The sequence below is a fragment of the Aegilops tauschii genome, chromosome 2 (assembly GCF_002575655.3).
Source record: "Aegilops tauschii subsp. strangulata cultivar AL8/78 chromosome 2, Aet v6.0, whole genome shotgun sequence".
Lineage (NCBI taxonomy): Eukaryota > Viridiplantae > Streptophyta > Magnoliopsida > Poales > Poaceae > Aegilops > Aegilops tauschii.
This window is the reverse complement of record NC_053036.3, coordinates 552,615,403-552,640,045: the sequence shown is the minus strand read 5'-3', so window position 1 is coordinate 552,640,045 and position 24,643 is coordinate 552,615,403. Positions and strand designations below refer to the sequence as shown.

The following is a 24,643-nucleotide window of genomic DNA, read 5'->3' as shown; positions in this document are numbered from 1 at the left end:
TGAGTTATGTGTTTTGATGACCGAATGTTGTTCGGAGTCCCGGATGAGATCATGGACATGACGAGGAGTCTCGAAATGGTCGAGACATAAAGAATGATATATTGGACGATGTTATTCGGACACCGGAATAGTTCCAAGAGGTACCGGGTAAAAACGGAGTGCCGGAGGGGTTACCGGAACCCCCGGGGAAGTAATGGGCCAACATGGGCCTTAGGGGAGAGAGAGGGCAGGCCACGAGGAGGTGCGCCCTCCCCCTGGGGAGTCCGAATAGGACTAGGGGAGGGGGCGCGGCCCCCCTTTCCCTCTCCATCTCCCTCTCCCTTCCTTCTTCCCCCTTCCACCAAGAGGAATCCTACTAGAGTCCTAGTAGGATTCCTCTCTCTGGCGTGCCCTACAGGGGCCGGCCGGCCTCTCCCTCTCCTCCTTTATATAAAGAGGCAGGGGGCACCCTAGAACACACAAGATCAATTGTCTTAGCCGTGTGAGATGCCCCCCTCCACAGTTTACCACCTTGGTCATATCATCGTAGTGCTTAGGCGAAGCCCTGCGCCGGTAACTTCATCATCACCATCGCCACGCCATCGTGCTGACGGAACTCTCCCTCGTCCTCAACTGGATCAAGAGCTCGAGGGACGTCATCGTGCTGAACGTGTGCTGAACACGGAGGTGCCGTACGTTCGGTGCTAGGATCGGTTGGATCGCGAAGACGTTCGACTACATCAACCGCATTACTAAACGTTGTTGCCTGCTTTTTGCGGTGGCCTTGCCCCTTGCCGGCGTCGCCTGCCTGGCAAGGGAGGCCTTTCTCTTGCCGATATCTTTCTCTTCTGGCTCGATCTTGGTCTCTCTGGGCTGTGTGTTGGTTCTTCTGGACCTCTTGATTTCTTGTATTCTGGCTCGACCTTGGCCTGTCCGTGCACGAGTTAGGGGGAAAATGCATACCCCTGTATATTTTCCCCGACATAAGCCCCCGGTCCTGAGCCATACGTGTCGCGTGGCACGTTGGGTTAGGCCCCAAACAGTGCGCGGACACGTGGTGGGGAAGGGCTGCGCACGCCGTTTTGCTACAGCGACCAGTCAGTCCAACGTCCTCTTTGCGCAATTATTATGCGTCATGGGGTCGTGGGACGGTTGCAGTTATGGTAAAACGGTAACTTTCTGAAGCGTCGCGCATGTGCCCCCCTTAAGAGTAGGGGAAAAACAGAGCGGCGCGACTTACTCGCCTCCCGCTCCGCTCCTCCATCTTCTTCCTCTGCAAGCCAACTGACAGTTCCTCATCTCATCTCTCCTTTCGCCGTTTCCTTCCCCAACGAATCCCTCCCCTTTTCTCGTTGCCGCAACAATGGGGAAGAAACCCGTGGAGAAGAGAAAGCCGACGACCGCGGCGAAGGAGGCCGCCGCCGAAGGGAACAAGAGGTCCGCGGAGCTGAACAAGAAGCGGAGCGAGGACGTTGTCTTCATTCCGCCCACCTTGAGCGGCCCCGTCCTTCAGGCAAAGTACGAGTATCTGTGGGGGCGGCCCGTTGAGAAAGGGCACGGGGCGCCCGTGGTCTACGAAGCGGGTGAGGTGAATCCCCCCGATTCTTATCGGTTCTTTGCCGCTTATTTCATCTGCGGTCTGTGCCCTCCCTTTTCTGAGTTCTTTGAGGCAATCATGAACATCTATGGATTTCACCTCCTTGATTTCACGCCAAATGCAATGGCGACCATGGACATCTTTGCGGATTTGTGTGAGAATTTCGTCGGGGTGAAGCCCAATGTGGATCTATTCCAGCATTACTTCGTCCCGCGGGTGGAGAGCAGGGTTAACCACTCAGGGATCATCATCTGGATACCGCGCAGCAAGGAAGATCTAGGATTACCTCCCTGGATACCAGCGCGAGAGGTGGGACGAATGGAGAGGGGACCGATGTTGGATCCAGGACAAAGAAGCCCCGAGTTTTGCGAAGCACGGCGGGAGTGCGTTGAGCGCGACAAGGATTGGAGCGCCAAGGGCCTTACTGAGGACAGGTTGCGCCCGGCAATTAATAGGATCACCCGCCTGGCGGCTGCCGGGTTAACCATCAAGCATGTGGGGGCAGATTTCCTCCTCTGCCGCATCTCACCGCTGCAGGAAAGGGACAGGCCTGCGTGGCTGTATGGCGGCGCTGCGAATAGGATGAGGCTATTGTCGGGGCTGGCCAATAACTTGTCAGTTTATGCCCATTCTTGGTTGTCCGACCAGCTATTTGGTCGCTTCGAGTTGTTCAAGCTCCCGGCAACCGTCGTTCCCCTGAACGTCAACTCTGCCTGGGATCAAATACTGAAGTGGATGCCGGATTGCAACACTGAGGGAGTATCGAGCACTTGGCAGCTTCCTTCCCTTGATGAAGAGCTCTAGTGGTCGAGTACTTTGGTGGAGAAGGCCACCAGGGCCAAAGATGGAATGTATAAACACACCTCTGCTGCGGAGGTAGCGTATATTCTGAAGAGAGTCACGGAGGACAAAGATGCCTGCCGCGCAGAAATGGAGAAAGCTGCGAAAGTCGGGAAGGGCAAAGGGAAGGCTGGGAATGGGAGCTCTTCCCAGGGCGGTAGTGAGGCGCAAGCCACGGAAGATACTGCCGAGGGAGAGCTTGCCGGGGATAACTTTGTCGGCCTAGATGCTCTAGCCACGGCAACAAAGGAGCTCCAGGAGGGAGAGGAGGTGGAGCCTGAAGAGGAATGGCTTGTGGCAGGACCGCAAGCCCCCGCACCAGACCCAGACTAGCGTACTCGTAGGCGTGCCGCAGCCCAGGGAGCGGTGACCTCCAACCCGGCGCCACCCACCAAGAAGGTGAAGAAGATCTCCACCAAGTCTACCAAGGCCGAGGTGGCGTGTCGCCAATCTCCTCGCCTTGCTCAGGCCAAGGCACCTTCCGCTAAACGGCCGGAGGCCACGGAGGCGAAGTCCAGCTCCTGCCCAGCTCGAGTTCTTCACATAGCTCATCTTCCCTGGAGCCCTTGATGTCACGGCAAGCACCGGAGCTACCAGGGAGCTTCACTCGCTTCACCCTTCCGTCTCTGAAGAGAGGGCGGGAGTCCCGTCATCCCACGGAGTTTAACTTGACCTCCATGCTCATCGCGGAAGAGTAAGGAGGATTTTTCTTCATGGTAGATATCTTCATAAGCAGATTTGAACATTTCTGCTGACTGACCTCTTGTTTTTGTTTGTTTTTGCCGATCAGGAAGATGGAGGAGGACACGGAGACCCTCGTCCATTGTCCCCGGAAGAGGCTCCAGCGCATAGGGTCTCTGGAGGGCGTGGAGAACTCGGCTTTGGCAGGGACAGATGCAGAAGATCCCCTGCCGAGCCCCCGATCGAGCCCTTGGCCTGGGGGCGGAGACTTGGCCCTACCCGCTGGAGATGGCGGGGACCGCCTCTCTGTCCCCCCAAGTGAAGGAGGAGGCGAGACGCCGCAGGGCGAGCCCCTCCTTGAAGGGCATGCCTCCCCTGTCGTTCAAGCCGAAAAGGTCGTTGTGGAACCCTCCGCGGCGGAGACTGTGCAGAAGGCTGCCGAGCCTGCCCCGGCAGAGGACAAAGCTCGTGACCCGGCAACAACTGCTACCGGGGAAATGGAGATCCCCGCCCGGCAGACTTCCCTTGGTATTTTGCTTAGTTCTTCTTTTCTCCCATGTTCAGACTGCTTCCTCTGGTTCCTTTATTCACTTTGAGACTTCCGTTTCTTCGCTTGCCCACCGGCTCTTTTCATCTGCAGCCCCTCAATCTGAAGAACCAGATGTGTTGGAGGTGGTGGAGGACATAGGGAGGTCTGCCGCAGACGAGGCCGCGAATGTTGCAGCTGCTGAGGAGCAGGATCTTGTTGCCGGGGAAACACAAGGTTCTTTGGCAGTGGTGGAGCACTCTCTGGAGGGTGCCCCGGTAGAGGAAGTGGTCATCGAGGCGAAGATTCCCCTTCAAACCATGGGTCCACTCCCCTCTTCCAGGGGCGCCGTTGAGGCCTTGTCGTCTTCTTTGAACACGCTGGCTATGGTGTTGTCGCTACCTGACATCGGAGCCCACGGCCCGTCCTTGACAAATGCAGAGCTTGATGAAGAGCTTCAGCGCCTTCTGGCACCGCTACATCTGGGAAGCGTGGAGGCCGATGACTCAGCTGCCATCAATATGGATTTGTCCTTTATGGAATCCATGGCGGCAGGTGTGAAGGAAATGCAGGCCCGATGCTGTCAAAAGTGGTAGGAGCTCAAGGAACGGCGCGGATCTGCCGGCAAAGTGGATCAGAGGCTGAAGGACAAATGTCTGGAGCTATGTGAATGGCATGACAAGCAGATCAAGGCGCTCATGAGACAGCAAGAGACCCTTCAGATGACGAGGGAGGACGTCAGGCCCGGGAGGGGCGCCTGGCGGATCACAAAGCATCTTTGCATGCCAGGGAGCGAGAGATCTCCCTTCGGGAGGAGAATCTTGAAGCTACCCTTCGCGCCAAGGATGAAAGTTTGGAGACCTTGGTGCAACAACGCACCAAGGAATTGAAGGACAAGCATGGGGCTGCTCTGGACACCCTTGCTACTGACCATGCTGCCCAACTGAAGAAGCTTGTTGAAGATCTGGACGTCGCGTCTTCCGCCAAGGCCGAGCTCGACCGGCAGGTGGCCAAACTGAATGAAGACCTTGCCGGGAGGGCCAAGGAGGTGGAGGCGCTCAAAGAAGAGGCACGGCAAGCAGAGCTTCACCTGGCTGATGTGCAGTCGTAGCTCTCCTCCAAGACCCGAATCCTTGAGACCGCCAACGGCAACATCTCTGATATGAGGGCGAGGATTGGCTCGCTGGAGAAGTCGGCGGAATCCGCTGAATCACGGCAGCAGTTGCTGTCCAAGGACTTGGAAAACGCCAAGCATCTCCGGCAAGATGCAGAGGACAGGCTGAAGAACCAGGTCGACATGAGCAACCTTTGGCTCAAGAGCCTGATCGATATTGCAGAACGCCTTGGAGCCCAAGCTGCGGCGATGGGCATGGACGGCCCAGTCTACTCAGCCAGCGAACGTGAGGTCCCGAGTGCCAAGCTGGGGATCTTCTTCGACGAGTTGATCGACAAGTTGAAGGTGCATGAAGAGGCAAGTTGAAGGTGCATGAAGAGGGGAGGGCTGAGCGTTTCGCAACCAAGTCGCGGAGGCTTGCTCGCAACGCCCTCTTCATGGTCTTGAGCAACATCGCCTGTCACCACCTAAAGCTCGATCTTGACGACGGCTTCAAGAAGCCGCCAGCGGGTGCTGACGTCGCTGCTGCTGAGGAGAAGGCCGCACCCCGCTCCGACAGGGTTCTCCGCGTTTAGGCTATTCCACCTGGTCCTGTAACGGAACATGACGCATATTTTTGTGTTTAGTCGTTTTATCTCTAGTGTTTGTGCGAGACTGATGCTTCTAGCTAGATCTTTAAATGTGTTTTTATCCCTTTAAACTCTATATGCTCGTGTTCGTATGATCAATTCCTATGTATGCTCTAGATGCCTGCCGATATCATATTGCCACGATTGTCGTAAGGGTCTGGCCCTTGACAGTCATCTTGGCGTGGATGCACCTCGGCAGGTTTTTCCTAGATAGCTCTCGACGCAGCTTCTCGTCCTGCGAGCATGGCTCTGGACAGGACGATGGTGCGATCAAATAAACTAGCCAAGGTTCTATCACATAAGGGATTTCACGATACGAACACTCACTGGAGTTAAGGGGTAGACGGCTGCAGAAATCTGAAATGCATCAACAAGAAGTGATAACATGGACTTAGCTTTTGTTTCAAGCTTCTTTTTCGTCTGACGGGCCGCGCGCGTTCGACGCGTCCACGGCGCCTGGAGAAGTAGAAGGCGGTCAGGTGGTTTCTTCGTTCCCGGCAAGGGTCGACATGTATCTCTTGTAACTGGCGGGCATAGGGGCATGGTGTTGGGCTTCACCGGTCGCCTTCCCTTTTGGTCCCCCCTCGAGTCAGTGCAGCTGCTGCCGTCACATGGGTTGTGCCAGTGCGGGCAGCCTCGCCAAAGTGTGCTTGCCGGGGCATCAATCGATGGACTCATACCAGCATTCTGCTCAGGATTACCCACAGCGAGGAGACCGAGCGTCGCATGGTAATCCTCGACATTGATGATGTAGAGGCTAAAGCAACTCGACTGCTGACGAGGTGGAGGGACAGGAAGGAGGGAGCTCACGCCCGCACGCCTTGTGCACCTTCCTCCAGACAGTGCTCGGATGGCCATAACGCCATACGAGCCGCCGGGGTAAATCCACCGTCATCAACCACGGTCTTGGTCGTGACCGTTGCTACGGCAAATCCTGGAGAGCGACAACATGACGCGAGAGTGGATCTTCCCCTGCTCCGCTTATGCGCCTCCGCGGGCGCCATGGTCGGTGGCGCCGTTGAAGATGAGGATGGTGATGAAGATGACGCGCTGCGCACGCTTTCAGTTTCGCGCAAGCGAGCCCCCTACCTAGCGCGCCAAAGATGTCGCGGGATATCCACGACCACCTATGGGACCGGGCGGCCCCTTGCTGGTTCGGCAGGGGGACGTCGCGTTGCACAAAGAGCAGACCAGCATACGGCAGCGCGGCAGAGAACACACAAGCAATTTACCCAAGTTCGGGCCGCCGCGAGGCGTAAGACCCTACTCCTGCTTTGGTGGATTGATGGTGGAATGAACGTGGTGATGCGTGGTACACTTGCCCGGCAGGGTTCGCCTCGGGGCCGCAGCGACTACGCGCGTATGGTGGCTTGGGTTCATCAACTTTCCAACCCCTCCTATGAGTGCCATGAGCCTCCTTTTATAGATTAAGGGGTCACCACAAGGCAAAATAGTTATTATCCACTGATATGATAGCGAACAGTGCTATCATAGCTAACTCTGCGGGCTGACGGGGTGCATTAAATGCGCCGCTTAGTGTCACATCACTGGTCGCCCGGCAAGGCTTGCCGAGCTATCTTGCCAGCTCCGCGCCTGTTCCCTTGACACGTCGTAGGACGGGTGTCATCTGTAGGCTTCTTCTATAGTGTGGCGAACGGCTGCCACTTAATCATCTTGCAGCTTGACACCGCACTAATTGACGACGTGGGTCGTGCTTGAGTGGTTGGTGGGGTGGTTCTGCCCCGCGAGCCCCAGCAGACCTTGCCGGGGTGCCTCGGTTGCCTGCTTTTTGCGGTGGCCTTGCCCCTTGCTGGGCTCGCCCGCCTGGCAAGGGAGGCCTTTCTCTTGCCGATATCTTGCTCTTCTGGCTCGATCTTGGTCTCTCTGGGTTGCGTGTTGGTTCTTCTGGACCTCTTGATTTCTTGTATTCTGGCTCGGCCTTGGCCTGTCCGTGCATGAGTCAGGGAAAAAATGCATACCCCTTTATATTTTCCCCGACCCCCCCCCCCCCCTCTCCCGCCGGAGGAGGATAGAAAGGGAGACCTTGGCGGCAGTTAGGTTTTCCCTCGTGCTGCTCGCTAGAGGGACAGGGGTTTTCTTCTCTTCCATATACCATGTACTCCCTCCGTTTCATAATACATGCCTTCCATTTGTCAAAATCTAGATGTATCTAGACATGATTTAGTATATAGGTACATCCATTTTTTGACAAATGGAAGTCAAGTATTTTGGAACGGAGGGAGTAGTACTCAATCATTGGTCAATAACAAGGATTACTGTTCATTCATCACTAATCAATGCAGTAACTTGGGTGTGAGCTTGTGATGTGCCGCCGTGGCGTGCACAAGTGGACGTGTATGCACCGTGCAAACTAAGGTCAAGCCATTTTCCACAGGTTGTGGGCAAAGGAAGGCACCGATGATGATGGGAGAGGCGGAGAGTGCCACCAAAAGCAACGCTCGTCGCATCTCTTCTCCGAAGCTACTACTGCAGTAAGCAACGAGCCAACCGTGCTGGGCCTCAACAATGACATCCAAGTTACGGGTAGCATCTTTGCATCAGTTGTCGCCTCCTACTGTATGCTAGGCCTTCGTGAAAACGGACGTCCATCTCAACTTTATGCATTGACTCATGACACCAGCATGGCCGGTCTTCACCGTGCCTGTGATCCACTATTTACAGCTGTGGCCATTTCCTTCCGAGCGACAGTGATTGAAGAGAAATGACATCTCTTCAGAGACTGAAATTGCATGTAAAGCAGGGAACGTGAGGGATGAATTATCAAACTAGAATAACTTACATTTCTGCTTAGTTCTCATTTCGTCAAGGTCTTCGTAAAGAAAGAGGTCTGCCAGGACTGAACCTCAGTTTTGTATACATGCATCAGGAGGGAAGAAATATCTTTGATCTAGATAAAGAAGAGACACATAAACCTGAGGGCTTTTTGCACAAAACCACCTAGGCGACGTGAGGCCAGGATACCGGGAAGCTAGAAAGAAAGGTCGATGTACGAACAAAGCATAGCCACCACACCGAGCACAAACGAGAGGAAGAGGCGACATGCCGTGCCACTGCCGAAGGGAGAGCAGATCAGCCATGTCCGCATGGCGGCTCCGCCCGCTCGTGCTCTTGCTCTTCCTCTTGTCAGTGTTGCCCCGCGCCGCACTCTCACAGATAGGGAGGGGGTTGGCGCTGCCGCCATCGTCACCACCGTCTAGGGTGGCGCGGAGCATAACATGCGACAGCATCCAGCATCCATTTGGCGTCAAAGGCAAAGCCCTGCATCAAGGCTTCGAGGTAACGTGCGGCCGGAACAATGAGGCCATGCTGCAGATCGACAAGCATAGCTATAAAATCCACGATGTGTCGGTGGAAGGAGGCTTCGTCATCATCTTAGCCGGGCCCATCCACCAAGTCTGCTACGACCGCAAAGGTAAGCAGATGAAGGCCACCGGAATCGGCAATATCAGCTTGGAGCAGACGCCCTTCTCCTTCTCCAATCGCAATAAGCTGGTGGTCACTGGATGCAACTACAGGCTAGTTGCTAACTTCGGCAACTCTTCGGCCGGTGACAACCACCCAAAATCTACCAGCTGCTCCACTTGGTGCGACAAAAGTTACGACACCATGGATTGTCGTTTAAATTTAGCCTGCTGTCAGGTCCCCATGCCAATGGACGCCGCTCGAGAGTTCACCTTGGACTTCGACAAGATAGAAGAGCAAGACATGGGCGAAGAGAACGGCACTTGTAGCGCTGCCTTCCTCCTCGCCCAAGACAAGAAAGTCTTCAGGGGTGCCAGAGGCGGTGTCCAGAGGCCGCTGAAAGACATGTTGTTGCCGGCTGGTGACCACAGGATGATCTTGGATTGGGCAGTTGGACGCAGCACATGCCACCAGGCCTCGATCCACAACTTGGCGACACGGTACTGCAACAATATGAGCAGGTGCATTGACGCGCCCAGTGGAGCGGGCCATCTCTGCAAGTGTCATGCAGGGTATGACGGGAATCCGTACGTTGCCGATGGATGTGTAGGTAAATATTTCTTCATCCATCAGAGAGATATAATTTCACCTGCAGTTTCACATGAAAGCACACAAATCCACCTGAGGTCTTGTAATATAACCTAGGTAGATTAACAAACATGTTTCTTTTAAAAAAAAAAAAGGGCAACCACCCTGGTTCATTACTTTATCTTTGTTAGCTCAACCGGATGAAGAGATTGAAATCTAGGCAAGAAAGCTACCACAAAATCAAAAAACAAAGTTGGGTGGTTTTGGTTTCTAACACATCCTGGAGTTTCTGAAATTATCCTGTGAAACAGCCATCATCAGCAAAAAGCCTAGAAAATATACATGGGTTCCGGAGGGAATATCGAGGTCGAGACAGTATGAGTATAACTCGGTTTCATCACTTGCATAAATGGAACTAACTGAATATAAAATTATAAACCACGGGGTAAACTGCCAAACAGGACAATCAAGTTCAGTAGTATAAGAAATTCTAGTATTACTCAGCCTGCTTTTATGAATAGAAATATGCTTCTCTGATTTCTCAAATGAAGTGCTGCACTGTTGGTTTAGATATCAACGAATGTGGGGCTCCCGGTGGCAACAATTGCACCCTTCGGTACTTCTGCCACAACACCCAAGGAAATTATACTTGCTCGTGTCCCAATGGCTGGATCGGTGACGGTTACAAGACAGGGACAAGCTGCAAAGAGGCCATCAGTCCATCTGGTAATATCTAACGCTTTGTACGTTTAGAAAAATGAACCAAAATGTATACTGCCTGAATGTACTTAACATTTCGCACAATATCAAAAGCTACAACTAAGCTACTTTTATGCACAACCGCTGTTCCTCTGCACATGTTTTGAGCATGCATGCGGTCTCCAGTGTATACCTTTGACCATTGTCTTTAACAATTACAGGTTAATCAGAATTACTTAAAAGGAAACAAGGTAATGAAATAAAAGTATTTCTAGTGACAGATCTACTTATAACATTCGCCCATGAACATCCAAATACTTTTGTGTATATTAGCTTAGTTGTACAAGTTTTATAAAGTTAATTGCATACGTCCTAAAAAGACATGTAAAAGAGAACAGACAGAGTACCACCTAGCCTTTACATGTCATTTTAGGATGTGCGGTCACAAGGGGAAACTCCTGCACTCATCATATCCATTTTACTTCTATTTTCCAATTTATCTTAAGCACGCAGTTTCATCTTGGTCTCCAAGCTGAATAAGTGGATCACATATATGTCTATTTTATGGTAGAAGTAATTCAGGTTCTCAAGCACTGACGAAACCATGGAGATGTCCAGGTTACAATTAGTGTCCTTAGTACCATCAGAAGATCTAATATTGACCATTCTCTTCCGATGCAGGTTCCCCTATGCAACAACCACAAGGTATGAGAAAGAAAGTATTTGCTAACCAGCGGCGCAAGAGGACTAAATTAATTATTAGTGCCATTGATGATTTATTGCTATCTATTAGGTTCGAATGTGTGCACTCATCCTGAAAAGAACCCCTGCACATACCCAGCGTACTGCAGTGATGGACAAGGGGCAATGTATGTGATTGTCCTCCAGGCATGAGCGGCAATGGCCAGAAAGGGGGAAGTGGGTGTCAAAAGAACTTTCCCATAGATATTGCTTTTGGTAACTTACTCAACACACCTGGCATTACCAATTTTGACTATTATCTTTTGTTTTTACTTCATCTTATTCTACTGAGGCAATTCAGATATAGCAGTTCTGCAATGGTGCCATTGTGGTGTGGTGATGTAGTACAGTGTCCTTGCCTATTTACTGCAGACCGCAAAATGACAATTTCACCAAATTCACATGTTCATAGATTGTTCACACATCTACATGTTTGGTTTTTCTTTAGAAGAACTTGCAAACACACCTTTTTCTAATAAAGTGGGTAGGGGCACCCGAGCTCCACAAATCTGTGTCCCTATACAACTCTTATGATGGCTCATACGAATGGCCCTACAGGCATAAATATTTTGCAAGTTTATATAGAGTGCTCTCATGATGTATGACCATAAGAGAAGGTTAACTGGATCAAACACATCTTCCCTAATGGATAGTGTTAAGGAGATTTGACAGTTTATGCTTGTCCTAAAGATTATGTCAATATAGCATCTGCATGGGAGTAACCAAACGTAACTTGGTAGCTATCAGCCTTTCTTACTAGAATGTTACTTCCACATGCATTAAGTGAAGAAAGAAGACTTACTTTTTCATCAAATGGTTGCAGGTGTTGGTCTTGCACTTGTGGTTACAATATCTAGCACAGCTCTGTGCTACTACTGGGCCATGAAGAGAAGAAAGATGAGAAGAAAGAGAGCTGAGTTATTCCGTAAGAATGGAGGCTTGCTGTTGCAGCAGAGATTTACATCAATCACATCTCAAGGTACGGACTCGTCGGCAAAGATATTCAGTGCGGAAGAGCTCAAGACTGCAACTAACAACTACAACGAGACTCGAATCCTTGGCCGAGGTGCATATGGAACAGTATATAAGGGTGTTCTTCCAGATGAGACTGTGGTTGCTGTAAAGAAGTCTAGGGTGTTTGATGAGAGCCAGGTGGAGCAATTTGTCAATGAGATTACCATCTTATCACAGACCGATCACCCAAATGTTGTCAAGCTTTTGGGATGTTGTCTAGAGATAGAAGTTCCCTTGCTGGTGTATGAGTTCATACCCAATGGAACACTCTTTCAGCACATCCACAACAGAAGTGGACCTCGCCCCTTAACACGGGAGGATGCCTTAAGGATAGCTGCAGAAACAGCAGAAGCACTTGCCTATCTCCATTCCACAGCTGCTATACCAATTATTCACAGGGATATCAAATCAAGCAACATACTGTTGGATGAGAACTTTGTAGCCAAAATATCAGACTTCGGTGCATCAAGATCAGTTCCATTTGATCAAACTCATGTAACCACCCTTATTCAAGGTACTATAGGTTACCTTGATCCTGAATATTTTCAAAGCAGCCAGCTCACAGAAAAGAGTGATGTCTACAGTTTTGGAGTAGTTCTTGCAGAACTACTGACAAGGCAGAAGCCTATTTCCGTAGGCAGGCCAGAAGAATCATGCAACTTAGCCATGCATGTGGTAATTCTAGTAAATGAAGGGCGCCTACTTAAGGAGATAGAGCCACACATTTTGGAAGAAGCAGGTGAAGAGCAACTCTATGCGGTTGCGCAGCTCTCTGTGAGATGCTTAAATATGAATGGGCAAGAACGACCCATTATGAAGGAGGTTGCATCAGTTTTAGAGGAGCTAAGAAGGTCATTCACCAATGACAAGGAGCAAACTATGAGAAGAAAAGATGAACCTGTACAGAAATATAATGAACAAGGGCACCTTTTATGTGAGGCAAGCTCGACTTCCAGCCTGCACTATTCAGAAGGAAGTACACAGTTGAGCATGGAAGCTGAAATGAAAGCTTCTTGTCACACTCCAAGATGACGCTTCTCATAATATTTAAATGTAAGTCGACATATCAAGACAATGTGTAATATAGTTATGTAGAACCATGTAAAATAGCTCAGAGTAATTGCTTTACTTATTAGGTTAACAATTACCACAGGAGAAATTCTTGATATCCCAACTGTGGGTTCAGATCCAATTCTAGTTTAGAGATTTACACCAATTGAATATGGTACTAACACATTTGTTCCTTAAATTCGATCTTAATTACCTCTCACCTGACTGACGTCGATATGTATGCAAAACCAGAGGAATGCCACATCCCATCAAAACCTAGTGCACACGAATAATCGGTTCCTCGGGATCAGGTTGTCAATTGTGCAGCTAGTCCATGGTTCCAAAGAAAGTGCTATGTCAATTTTAACTGAATGCATTGGGTTGTGTCATTCCAAGTCTTATTAGCACTTGGGGCCTAACGACGGACATATTACACACAACCAGGAAGTCTAGTACTCACTCTGTAAAGAAATATAAGAGCGTTTAGATCACTATATATTGATCTAAACGCTCTTATATTCTTTACGGTATACGTACATCGGTGATTGTCACACATACAGATCATTGATCATGGATTCATGGCTTCATGGGTATAATTTACCACCTCAAAGCATAATCTGCCTAAATCGTACTAGATGAAAGTATGCAGGATGTGAGTAGTAATACATTTCTTTTCCCTGAGTAAGTATCCTGATCAACCTAGTTTGATCAATACATTTACCTAACATCATGACTGGGCTTCAAAATAAAACATATACTCCTACTTTGGTACAAGCGACTCACCCTGGCCTCTTGCATTCCACCGCGGAAGAAGCCAATAGCAGTTCCAAAATATAGAGATAAAGATCCTAGGTTGTAGCCCCTTACCTCGCCGCCATGGCGGCAGGCACTGGGACTCCGGCGCGGATCCGACCCTGGCCTCCCCGAGCAAGCTGCGGCCTCATCACCGCCCATATCCCCCCAGCCCCTCCCGGAGACGCGTTACTCGGGGCTACACTTGCCTCCCGGGCCTCGGCCCGTGAGGGCACGGTGAGACGACCTCCCACGATAGCGGTCGTGGGTCGAGGGCTCGAGGCCAGCCGCTTCCTCGTCGTCTCCGGCGACGCCCACCCGCGTCCAGTCCGTCCCCTAACCTTGGCGAAGCCTGTGCCGAGGAGGGACGGCGCGCGGGGGCCGCTGGGGGGTGGGGGGTAAGCGGCATTGCGGCCGACGGGAGGGCGCCGCGGCTGAGGCGACGATGTGGGGGATGTGGCCGCCGTGCCGTTGCGAGTTGCGATAGAGGAGGAGTATTTTTTTTTTAGTGTACATTTTTTTTCTTTTTAAGACATGGAGGAGTTTTTTTTTGCGCAAAACAAGGAGGAGGAGTTTTTTTTTAGAAATACAAGGAGGAGGAAATTTTTTTGGGGGGTTAAACCAAAGCTTTATTGCTCATAGTCTGCGGACAACCATGTGGCCCTTGATCCGACGAATGGGAAAGCTTGGCTAACCTATCTGCATATGTGTTCGATGCTCTACCTTCAAACATAAATATACAATTAAAAGCTAAATATCTAAGCTTAATCTTGCTACTAATAGCTCCGTACGCTCCACGACTTCCTTTGTCAATGTCGCCAACCACCTGTTTCGAGTCTGAGGCCATGCCAAAATTTTGGAGCATACGATCTTACGCTAGGGATAAACCCTCACGGCAAGCAATCGCCTCCAACGTCACCACATCGGTTATACCTATGATCACCAGAGCCGAGCTACCCAAGTAGTTGCCCACCTCATCTCGACCCACTGCCACTGTTGCACCCATGGGCTCTAGAGGTACCCTCGTCAATGTGGATCCCGGAGGTGGACCTTAAGGTCTAGCTGCTGCAACTCGCGATGGTGTTGTTTCTCTAGTCTCGGCTCTCGGTTGTAGTTGAAGCTCGGTCATGAATAGTGTGATGAATTGATGGGTTGCTGAGCGGCTTTGATAAATCTCTTCGTGGATGGCCTTCCTCCAAGTTGTGAGTCTGGAAACTGTGAAGCCCAAAAGGAAGAGAAATTGTGAAGCCCGTGACTGAAAACTGTTAGCTCCGTCACGGAGGTGAGGCCCGTGACCCTGAAAACTGTGAAGCCCAAAAGGAAGAGAAATGATTTTTTTTCTTTTCTAGCAATCCTTAAAAAGCATCATCACTGACGGAAAGAGGTTGGTTCCGCGAAGAAGAAAAAAAGTTGTGAAAAAACAAGGGATGGCTCGCTTTGAAAAAAATGGGGTGAGGCGAACCAACCTGTGGTTAGATGGTTAGGAAGACAGTGGTATTCTCAACCCATCAGGGTTCAAGTCCTGGACTCGCATTATTCGTGCATTTTCAAGTCCTAAACTTGACATTGGTGCTCACATTATTTGTGTATTTATTTCAGGCTTCCGGCATTGTTCATTCAATGGAAGGAGGTATTTTCGACAATTGCGAGATGTCTATAATGACTTCATAAAATCTAAAGATGATATTTCAGTTTAGGGCTACTTTGGATTACGTCCACGGCTGCATGCTTGTGCGATAGGGCTGCCTGGCATAGACATGGTTTCAGATTGTTTTTCCGCCTGGTCAGGCGGTGGATGAGAGGCGTTTGGTTACTGCCCTGAGCCTGGATAGTCATTAGGAATAAAAAAAATCAGCTCATGGGCCCATGTATGGAGAACAGTTTCTGTCATTAAAGCCCATCACTAGTAGAAAAAGAGGCTTCCATACGCCCCCATTAGTCCCTAAAATAATCGAACCGCGACAAAAGGGGTCTTTAGTCGCGGTTCGGGAGGAGACCCGCGACCAACTATCTGGGCCCAGCGCGCTCGGTCGACAGCTGGCGGACGGGAGGGGCTTTAGTCCCGGTTGGCCTGGCCAACCGGGACTAAAGGTCCTCAGGCTGGCCCGAAGGCCTTTAGTCGCGGTTGGCCAGGCCAACCGGGACTAAAGGCCCATCCCTATATATAGGACTCAGCTCACTTCACTTAGCCACAATTCAGAAGGGGGGTGGTGGGTTTGCTTTTGGTTCCTCCTATGCACACAAGGTGTTCGATGAAATGCCCGAGAGCATGAAACAAACATGATATGAAGTGTCCGAGCCACACTTGAGCTTTCTCATTTATTTTTCCTCCGCGATCGCGGTTAGCAACTTGAACCTTTCATGTGTCATTGATAAAATATGCATGTGTGTAGTTCATTGTTTAATTTGTATTATTTCTAGCTAGTTAGTTTAACAAATGCATGATGGTTAATTATATACTTTATATTATAATAATGCAGATGAATCGGCAATGGATGTACGGTCCCCGACTCTCCGGCGAGTTCACTACGGGTTTGAAAGATTTCCTCGTAGTGGCAAATGCGAACAAGCAGCGAGGTTTTATTATCTGTCCATGTGCTGTCTGTAAGAATCAGAAGGGTTGCTCCTCCTCAAGAGACGTTCACATGCACCTGCTTCGGCACGGTTTCATGCGAAGCTATAATTGTTGGACCAAGCATGGAGAAAGAGGGGTTAGAATGGAAGAAGATGAAGAAGGGGATGATATCGATGACAACTATCATGATCATTTCGGTGATACTTTCATGGAGGATGATGCTGAAGGTGGGGAAGGGTTAGGTGAAGGTGAAGAAGAGGCACATGATGAGCCCGTTGATGATCTTGGTCGGACCATTGCTGATGCACGGAGACGCTGCGAAACTGACAAGGAGAGGGAGAATTTGGATCGCATGTTAGAGGATCACAAAAAGTCGTTGTACCCAGGATGCGATAATAGTCTGAAAAAGCTGGGCTGCACATTGAATTTGCTAAAATGGAAGGCACAGGAAGGTGTAGCTGACTCATCATTTGAAAATTTGCTGAAAATGTTGAAGAATATGTTTCCGAAGAATAACGAGTTGCCCGCCAGTACGTACGAAGCAAAGAAGGTTGTCTGCCCTCTAGGTTTAGAGGTTCTGAAGATACATGCATGCATTAACGACTGCGTCCTCTACCGCGGTGAATACGAGAATTTGAATGAATGCCCTGTATGCACTGCATTGCGTTATAAGATCAGAGGCGATGACCCTGGTGACGATGTTGAGGGCGAGAAACCCAGGAAGAGGGTTCCCACCAAGGTGATGTGGTATGCTCCTATAATACCACGGTTGAAACGTCTGTTCAGGAACAAAAAGCATGCCAAGTCGTTGCGATGGCACAAAGAGGACCGTAAGTCCGACGGGGAGTTGAGACACACCGCTGATGGAACGCAATGGAGAAAGATCGACAGAGTGTTCAAAGATTTTGCAGCTGACGCAAGGAACATAAGATTTGGTCTAAGTACTGATGGCATGAATCCTTTTGGCGAGCAGAGCTCCAGCCATAGCACCTGGCCCGTGACTCTATGCATCTACAACCTTCCTTCTTGGTTGTGCATGAAGCGGAAGTACATTATGATGCCAGTGCTCATCCAAGGTCCAAAGCAACCCAGGAACGACATCGATGTGTACCTAAGGCATTAGTTGATGAACTTTTACAGTTGTGGGGCAGACCTGGTGTACGTGTCTGGGATGAGCACAAAGGAGAGGAATTTGACCTACGAGCGTTGCTTTTTGTAACCATCAACGATTGGCCTGCTCTCAGTAACCTTTCGGGACAGACAAATAAGGGATACAATGCATGCACGCACTGCTTACATGAGACTGAAAGTGTACGTTTGGGTAATTGTAAGAAGAACGTGTACCTGGGTCATCGTCGATTTCTTCCCCGAAATCATAACGTAAGAAAGAAAGGCAAGCATTTCAACGGCAAGGCAGATCACTGGCCGAAGCCTGCGGAACGTACTGGTGCTGAGATATTTGATATGGTCAAGGATTTGAAAGTCGTCTTTGGAAAGGGTCCTGGCGGACAATCAGTTCCGCGGGGAGTTGACGGGCACGCACCCATGTGGAAGAAGAAATCTATATTTTGGGAGCTAGAATATTGGAAAGTCCTAGATGTCCGCTCTGCAATCGACGTGATGCATGTTACGAAGAATATTTGCGTGAACCTGCTAAGCTTCTTGGGCGTGTATGGGAAGACAAATGATACAAAGGAAGCACGGCAGGACCAGCAACTTTTGAAAGACCCAGATGACCGGCATCCGGAATGGTTTCAAGGTCGTGCCAGCTACGCTCTTACCAAAGAAGAGAAGGTCATTTTTTTTGAATGCCTGAGCAGTATGAAGGTCCCGTCTGGCTTCTCATCGAATATAAAGGGAATAATAAACATGGCGGACAAAAAGTTCCAAAACCTGAAGTCCCACGACTGCCACGTGATTATGATGCAATTGCTTCCGATTGCTTTGAGGGGGCTCCTACCGGAAAATGTTCGAGTAGCCATTGTGAAGCTATGTGCATTCCTCAATGCAATCTCTCAGAAGGTAATCAATCCAGAAGATCTACCACGGTTACAGAACGATGTGGTCCAATGCCTTGTCAGTTTCGAGTTGGTGTTCCCACCATCCTTCTTCGATATTATGACGCACCTCCTGCTCCACCTAGTCGAAGAGATTTCCATTCTCGGTCCTGTATTTCTACACAATATGTTCCCCTTTGAGAGGTTCATGGGAGTATTAAAGAAATATGTTTGTAACCGTGCTAGGCCAGAAGGAAGCATCGTCAAGGGCTATGGAAATGAGGAGGTAATTGAGTTCTGTATTGACTATGTTCCTGACCTTAAGCCGATTGGTATTCCTCAATCGCGGCACGAGGGGAGACTAAGTGGAAAAGGCACGATCGGAAGGAAATCAACGATATGTATGGACGGTCATTCTATGACTGAAGCACACCACACAGTTCTGCAAAATTCCAGCTTGGTGGCTCCGAACTTCGAGCAACACAAGAATATTTTACGCTCGGACAACTCGGGGAAGCCTGAATCCTGGATTAGAAAGGCCCACATGGAGACTTTCGGCAGTTGGTTGCGAAAACATTTAATGAATGACAATGATGTTGGAGATCAGCTGTACATGTTGGCCAAGAAACCATCTTCGACTATAACGATTTTCCAAGGGTACGAGATAAATGGGAATACATTTTACACCATCGCCCAAGATAAAAAGAGCACCAACCAAAACAGTGGTGTCCGCTTTGATGCAGCAACCGAGAATGGGCAAAAGGTCACATATTATGGTTACATAGAGGAGATATGGGAACTTGACTATGGACCCTCCTTTAAGGTCCCTTTGTTCCGGTGCAAATGGTTCAAGCTAACAGGAGGTGGGGTAAAGGTGGACGAGCAATACGGAATGACAATGGTGGATTTCAACAATCTTGGTTACCTTGACGAACCATTCGTCCTTGCCAAAGATGTCTCTCAGGTTTTTTATTTGAAGGACATGAGTAGCAAACCGAGGAAACGGAAAGATAAGAAAACGATCAGTACATCATGCGATGATCCAAAGCGCCACATTGTTCTTTCAGGGAAAAGAAACATCGTGGGAGTGGAGGACAAGACAGACATGTCAGAAGATTATAATATGTTTGGTGAAATTCCGCCCTTCAAAGTGAACACTGACCCAACCATTAAGTTAAATGATGAGGATGCTCCATGGATACGGCACAATCGTAAGCAAGCAGGGACACAAGGGAAGAATTGATGTGTAATAATTTATTGTACCAAACTTTGTTGAATGGATCATGTGAATTAAAACGTACGATGGCGAATCCGGATGATTTGTATTTGGTCGATGAACTGAATGATGTATCAAACCTTTTGTCAAACCTTCAAGGGATCGATGAACTGAATTTTTTGATATATTATTTGTATTTTTATGATTTTAAAATGAATTAGTTTTATTTTTCTGATTTTTTTGATATATAATTGTATTTTTAAGATTTTAAAATGAATTAGTTTTATTTTTTTGATTTTTTTGATATATTATTTGTATTTTTAAGATTTTAAAATGAATTAGTTTTATTTTTCTGATTTTTTTGATATATTATTTGTATTTTTAAGATTTTAAAATGAATTAGTTTTATTTTTTTGAATTTTTTGATATATTATTTGTATTTTTAAGATTTTAAAATGAATTAGTTTTATTTTTCTGATTTTTTTGGTATATAATTGTATTTTTAAGATTTTAAAATGAATTATTTTTATTTTATATGAAAAAGGACCTTTAGTCGCGGTTCGTGACACGAACCGCGACTAAAGGCTCTTTCCGCGCGGGAACGAAAGCGGCGCGAAAGAACCTTCAGTCCCGGTTGGGGAGAACAACCGCGACTAAAGGGTACCTTTAGTCGCGGTTGGTGTCCCCAACCGGGACTAATGCTCTGTCTATATATACAGCACTTAGTAAATCCTGCCCTCCACCTCCCATTCTCCTCTCGACGCCGACGCCCTGCCCCGACGCCGATCGACGCCGACGCCCTGCCCCCAGTGAGCTCCGACGCCCTGCACTGCCGCCGCCGCCCCTGCCCTGCCCTGCGCGCCGCCGCCACCGCTGCCCCTGCCCCTGCGCGCCGCCGCCGCCGCCGCCCGCCGCCGCCTCCCGCCGACGCCTGCCGTCCTCCGCCGCCCGCCGCCGCCTGCCGTCCTCCTCAAACAAAGAAAAGGAAGAAGAAAAGGAAAAAGAAAAGGAAGAAGAAAAGGAAAAAGAAAATAAGAAAAGGAAAAAGAAAAGGAAGAAGAAAAGGAAAAAGAAAATAAGAAAAGGAAAAAGAAAAGGAAGAAGAAAAGGAAAAACAAAATAAGAAAAGGAAAAAGAAAAGGAAGAAGAAAAGGAAAAACAAAATAAGAAAAGGAAAAAGAAAAGGAAGAAGAAAAGGAAAAACAAAATAAGAAAAGGAAAAAGAAAAGGAAGAAGAAAAGGAAAAACAAAATAAGAAAAGGAAAAAGAAAAGGAAGAAGAAAAGGAAAAACAAAATAAGAAAAGGAAAAAAAAAAGGAAGAAGAAAAGGAAAAACAAAATAAGAAAAGGAAAAACAAAATAAGAAAAGGAAAAAGAAAAGGAGGAAGAAAAGGAAGAAGAAAAGGAAGAAGAAAAGGAAAAAGAAAAGGAAGAAGAAAAGGAAGAAGAAAAGGAAAAACAAAATAAGAAAAGGAAAAAGAAAAGGAAGAAGAAAAGGAAAAAGGAAAGGAAGAAAAAAAGGAAAAACAAAATAAGAAAAGGAAGAAGAAAAGGAAGAAGAAAAGGAAAAAGAAAAGGAAGAAGAAAAGGAAAAACAAAATAAGAAAAGGAAAAAGAAAAGGAAAAAGAAAAGGAAAAGGAAAAACAAAATACTTGGCAGTGCTCAAACAAAAACTTCTATGCAAATTAGTGCTCAATAATCTTATTTTTTAATTCCTCCTCCTCTATGTCCCCTTAATCTTATTTTTTAATTCCTTTATACTTAATTAATTTTTACTACATGCAGGAGTGACATATGGCGGACGATAGAGCCGAGCCGCTTAGGGATCCGGAGGCTGAACGTTATTTAATGGGCATCATAAACAACGAGATTCCTTATGTGCCGGGCTCAGAATATGAGCAAGAAGAGGATGTAGTCTCTTCTTTTCTGAACCTTGACGGTGGAATCGATGATCAAGAAGGTGAAGGAACGGACATTGTTGACGGAGGTCAACCGTCAACAAACGACGATCTCGAATTGCAAGTAGCAACCACCTCCGGCGAGGTATATATATACATTGAGCCTCTCGTGATACAAACTTACTGAAATGTATTAACGCGCGCGACTCTCTTTCTTTTTTTAGCCCTCGGCCGGATCGAGTACGACAAAGCGTGGCAAATCCAAGGCGATGAAAACAGGAGAAACATATGCCATTGATTTTGTCAGTGAAACTGGCAAGCCCCTACAGCACACCTCAAAGTTTATCAACCAATGCGGAGTCGTTGTTAGAGACAACGTCCCGATCACCGTCCAGGAATGGAAGGAGCCAAAGAAGGCACGTCTTGGTTTCAGTTTTGTCGACAAGAGAACGAAAAAGGATTGCTGGAGAAAGCTTATGGAACATTTCATTCTACCTCCGGAATACAACAAAGTCGATGAATTCGGTAACGAGGTTCCGGGTGGACGTGAGAGGAGGAGGCTAGTTAAAGAGTTCGCTCTTCAGAAGATGGGCGAAGCATTCCGGAACTTCAAGAAAAATTTAACCCGTGACTATGTCAACAAGGGCAAGACTCCGGATTTCAATGGACAACATGAGAAACTGAAAGATGATTGGCCAGAATTTGTGAGGCAAAAGAAATCGGAGCATTTCAAGGAAATATCGAAAAAAATAAGGATAATGCGAGTAAGAAAAAGTTCCATCATATTATGGGGCCAGGAGGATACCGCCTTTCGGAGCCTAAGTGGCAGAAGATGGAGGAGGACCTGAGGGTGCGAGGAATCCCTCTAGGTACAGAGGGATAGGACCCAAGGGCCAAAAGATGGTGGTACGGGCATGGGGGATCGCTAGACCCGGAGACAGGGGTGTGTGTTCACCGGAAGAAAAAGTTTGCTCCCACCGAAGCCCTTATTGACGCAATGACCCAAGCTCAAGAGGGCTTGATCAAGTTCAACAGAGAGAAAGACGCACTGACAATAGCCCTCGGGAATGATGAACACGGAGGACGTGTACGAGGCAAAGGCAGAATTCCGTGGAAAGTAGGGTTTTCCCAGGACAATGACCCGTACTGTTACAGAAGCCGTAAGAGAAAGATGGACCGGGATGCAGATCTTTTGGCGAAGTTTGCATCGGAACTCCATGAGTTGAAGCAGACCGTGCATGAACTAGTAAAAGAAAAATCGGCTGCAGGGCCGCATGAAGATCATGAAGCGGATCGCGGAAGCCAGCAGCGGAGAAGCAGCGTGGCTTCCACGGATGCCCCGCCTGGTGCTAATGCACCGATGATCGAGATTCGTGCACCGGAGCCTCACTACCCCGTGGATGATGTAAAGGAGATGAAAGAATGTGATCTGCATTATCCCGTGGGGAACGTTTCCACGAAGGTAGCTAGCGGCAGTGCTTTACCCTATACACCTGGAGCACTCCACCACAACAACCCCATTGCATATGGCTATGCTCGTGTCACGGTGGAAGACATAGTCCAAGAGTTTGAGGACCTGGAGATTGACAAAGCTACACCCGAAGGGGAGAGAAGACTTGGAGATGTCAAGCGCCAGATCATTCTATGGAAAAAGAAGTACATAGTGTTTCCAGGCGAGGCGCCAAGGCTAACAAGTCCACCCCCTCCGATGGTGGTGGTGGTGGTGGTGGCGGTGGTGGTGGTCGTGGTGGTTCACCTACACCTCCTTCACGCCATTCGACGCCGTCCCCCGATCCACAACCTCCGGCGGGTAAGCAGCCGCCGCCCCCCAATCCTCCTCCGGCGGGTACGACGCCCCCCAATCCTCCTCCGGCGGGTACGACACCCTCCAATCCACCTCCGGCGAAGAAGCAGAAGCGGGCGGACAGCAAGGAAACCCGCTCCTGGACTATTAACCCGGACCCTTATGTACCTAAGACCACAAGGGTACCGGAGCCATCACTGAAGCCTCTCCTCCCAAGGCCTTGGGAACTTAGTGAAGCTGAAACCAAATTGGTCGCGTCTGCTCATTATGAGAAATGGAAGGCGGATATGAAGGCGATAAAAGAGCCTGAGCCCAAGCAAGTATTCACTGAGAAGCAAAAGAAGTGGGCTAAGGATTTTTTGACGACACCGTCCCAAGCCGAGCTGAATATGCCTGATGACTATGGACATGAACTTCGTAGGCAAGCAAAAATATTGAAGGAGGAGAAAGAAGAAAGTAAAAAAAAAAGCGGGAAACAAGTTGACCAGCTCGGGATGCAGAATAAACAATCGATCCCCCCGCTCATAGTGAAAGCCGGTCCGGAAGAGGACCCCGAGATCATAGCAGCTGCGGCAGCACTTGGATTGACTGTAGCGAGTGCCATGAAACAAGCGTCCGAGATGGGTTTGACTCTTCGTGCCTTCTTAGGCCTTGAGGATGCGCCAGTATGTGAGATAGCATTACAATATGTGCGGAATGGGCCTCTCGTCGAGCCTGCGCGGGAAAAGAGTCTACCACCACAAATGCGAAATCTGCTACGTTGGTACAAGCAATTCATAACATGGGCCGACAAAGAATATGTTTATGCGGATGTTACAGAGGAGCATCACACCAAACGGTACTCTGTACAAGTTCATATGAGTGAATTGTTCCAGCTGTTCAATCTGCGCGACCTCGACAAATCTATGCTGAGTTGCTACGTTCTGTAAGTGATTTATTTCTACCTCATCTCGTTCTTCATTGCCTGCACTATATATATACGCTATTATGCAGATTGAAGATTTGGGAATGCAAAATAAGAAACATCCATGATGTTGGGTTCATTGACCCACATATCGTTAATGGACATGTGTTACAAAATCACCCCGAAGACGTGGAGAAAGACTTGTACAAGTTTCTTAGAAAGCATCAACTCAAAAGTCATATTCTATTTCCTTACCATTTTGGGTGAGTGTTTCTCTCTTGTGCCCATTCTCTTTTGTTTACTCCATGCATGGTATGTCTAATCGATGAGTTATGCATGACTGTGCATGTAACGTGTCCGCAGGTTTCACTGGATTCTGCTAAATATTGAACTTCACACCTCCAGAGTTCTAATCATGGACTCTATGGATTCGGATCCAAAGCGTTGGGCCGACATGAGAAAAATGCTGCAAAAGTAATTATTTTCAATCATTTGAGCTCTATATCGATCGGTCTCTTTCATTCATTTCCTAATATCAAGTAACTAATAACTCCCTTGTTCATTTAATTTTCTTT

At 48.5% G+C, this 24,643-nt stretch overlaps 1 pseudogene; it reads left to right on the top strand.

Moving 5' to 3' along the window:
• Window positions 1-7,932: 7,932 nt before the first annotated feature.
• LOC109737435 (wall-associated receptor kinase 17-like) lies at window positions 7,933-13,005 on the top strand (annotated as a pseudogene).
• The last annotated feature ends 11,638 nt before the right edge of the window (window positions 13,006-24,643 follow it).